Genomic DNA, 2,545 nt, shown 5'->3' on the forward strand with positions numbered 1-2,545 from the left:
GAGCCCGGTGGCCGCACGCGCTCCCCTCTTGGTCCAGGGCAAGGGGCGGCGGCTTCTTCTGAGCGGCTTTGTCCTCCTTGGCCCGTCAGCCATATAACAGGTGCGGTTATCGACCGGACAGCGGGTCCGGCAGCTCATGGCTCTGGCGGCGCGGGTGTCCCTCTACGGACTCTTCCTGGACCCACGAGGACACCAGCATGCATGCACGGGGAAGAGACCGGTCTCCCGAGGAGAGGCGCGCTCAGCATTTAAACAGCGGCGGTGATGAGGCTCCATTTGGTTCAGGTGTGCCTCATCACACGCCGCCAGCCCTGGCTATTTCAGCGCCCCTCCTCTCTCACGCACCAACTCCTGTCAGGAGCCTGGCGAAGGACGGCGATTAAGGGACGGGGTGATGCTAATAATTAGGGTGGAGGCAGCCGACTCGTCACATCCCCCCCCCCAAGCGACATCCCCGTCAACAGCGACGCCGCCCACACGGGAGTGCTACCATCCTCAACCAGGCTCCATACAGTCAGAGTGGGCGAGGCGGGGATTCCTCTCCAGGCAGTTCTCCTTCTCGCACCGCGCCGGAACAGGGACAGAGAAACCGGGTTTTAGTCGACAGCCTCAACCAACCACAGGGTAAATGACAATAGAAGAAACGTCACTTACCCCTTTTGTGGCTGGGAGGCCATCTTCGTCGTTCCTCCGTCCCAGTCCAGGTTTTCACGAACTTTTGCAAGCGAGAGGGAATGACGTCATCAGGTGTTGCCCAACTGTGCTGTCTAGGCTCCGCCTTGCCCGCATTCTCCACCAATGTGGTGGGAGGCGCAAACGACAGACACAGTGGGTGTGGCATCAGGCCTCGGAGTGGCTTTTATTAACAGAAAATAACAAAAATAACCAAAACAGGGAATAAGAGTGTTCAAAGGGAAAGGGTGTTCAAAATAAACAGGAGATCTGGTGTCCTCGTTGTGCTGCGGGGTTTGTGAAGGACAGGTAGTGTTCAGGAAGGAAGGGTCCAGGTAAGGGCGGGGTCCGGTGGCCGCACGCGCTCCCCTCTTGGTCCGGGGTGCGAGGGGCGGCGGCTTCTTCTGAGCGGCTTCGTCCTCCTTGGCCCACGGCGCTTCCTGGGGATAAACGGCCTGGCATCTTGGCCCGTCAGCCGTATAACGGGTGCGGTTCTCGTCCAGACCGCGGGTCCGGCAGCTCACGGCTCTGGCGGCGCGGGAGTCCCTCTACGCACCCTTCCTGGACCCACGAGGACACCGGCGTGCATGCACGGGGAAGAGGCCGGGCTCCCGAGGAGAGGCGCGCTCGGCATTTAAACAGCGGCAGTGATGAGGCTCCATTCGGTTCAGGTGTGCCCCATCACACGCCGCCAGCCCTGGCTATTTCAGCGCCCCTCCTCTCTCACGCACCCACTCATGTCGGGAGCCTGGCGAAGGGCGGCGATTAAGGAGCTACTAGTTAATAGTGAGAATTGGTCCCTATATACTAAAGTGATACCGAAAATTGCTTAAATTGTTAAGCTTTAGGAATTAATTTCATTGGATGTCATTTTTGATGATTAATTTAAATTAAATGATAATTTGAGAAAAAAAACAAGGATGTGAGCATCTGAGAAAATAACAAGGTAGCTTACTTTGTGGAGTTTACATTTTACATTTACATTTAGTCATTTTGCAGATGCTTTTATCCAAAGCGACTTACAATTGGGGGATACATAAAGTGATTCTTCTTAAAGAGGCAAACAGACACAGGAAGTGCTTGTAATACCAAGTTTTAGGCATTGTTCAAATAAGTACAAGCTAGAAAGAGAAGGAATAAATCAAGAGAAAGACATTTATTTATTTTTTATTTATTTGTTTTTTTACGATGAAGTCAAGTAGCTTCGAAAGAGATGAGTTTTAAGCTGTCGCTTGAAAATTGTCAGGGATTCAGCATACGGGATAGGGGTGGGAAGATCATTCCACCAACCAGGAACAGTGAACGACGAAGTTGATGGGGTAATTGTAGAAGATCCTAGCTGAATGGAGAAATCATGCTGTAGAGTTGGAGTGGCAGGGAAGACAAGAAGCTCAGTCTTTGCCAGGTTGAGCTGTAGGTGATATTCGTGATGAGAGGGCAGACAGGAGGATCTGGTGATTGACAGTGTCAAAAGCAGCAGATAGATCCAGCAGAATAAGTACTGATGATTTGGAATCAGCTTTTGCAATCCGCAGGGCTTCCGTGACTGACAGTAGTGCAGTCTCAGTTGAATGGCCACTCCTGAAACCTGACTGGTTAGCGTCCAGTTTGTTGTCCTGTGACAGAAACAATGATACCTGTTTGAAAACAACTCTTTTCAGCGAAATCATCAGCTGTTATAGAAGTGGTGGGAGGTGGTGGAGGGGGACAGAGGAGAGAATTGAATGTTTTAAAGAGATTACGTGTGTATGATCAGGCAGCCTGAGATCCATGTAGCTACCATTGGATCATCTGGTTGAAATGAAAGATCGAGCTGTGTGTCATCAGCATAGCAATGGTAGGAGAAGCCATGTGCCTGTATGATGGGACCCAG

Source organism: Sinocyclocheilus rhinocerous, unplaced genomic scaffold, assembly GCF_001515625.1.
Source record: "Sinocyclocheilus rhinocerous isolate Xijiao unplaced genomic scaffold, SAMN03320098_v1.1 scaffold3308, whole genome shotgun sequence".
Taxonomy (NCBI): Eukaryota; Metazoa; Chordata; class Actinopteri; order Cypriniformes; family Cyprinidae; genus Sinocyclocheilus; species Sinocyclocheilus rhinocerous.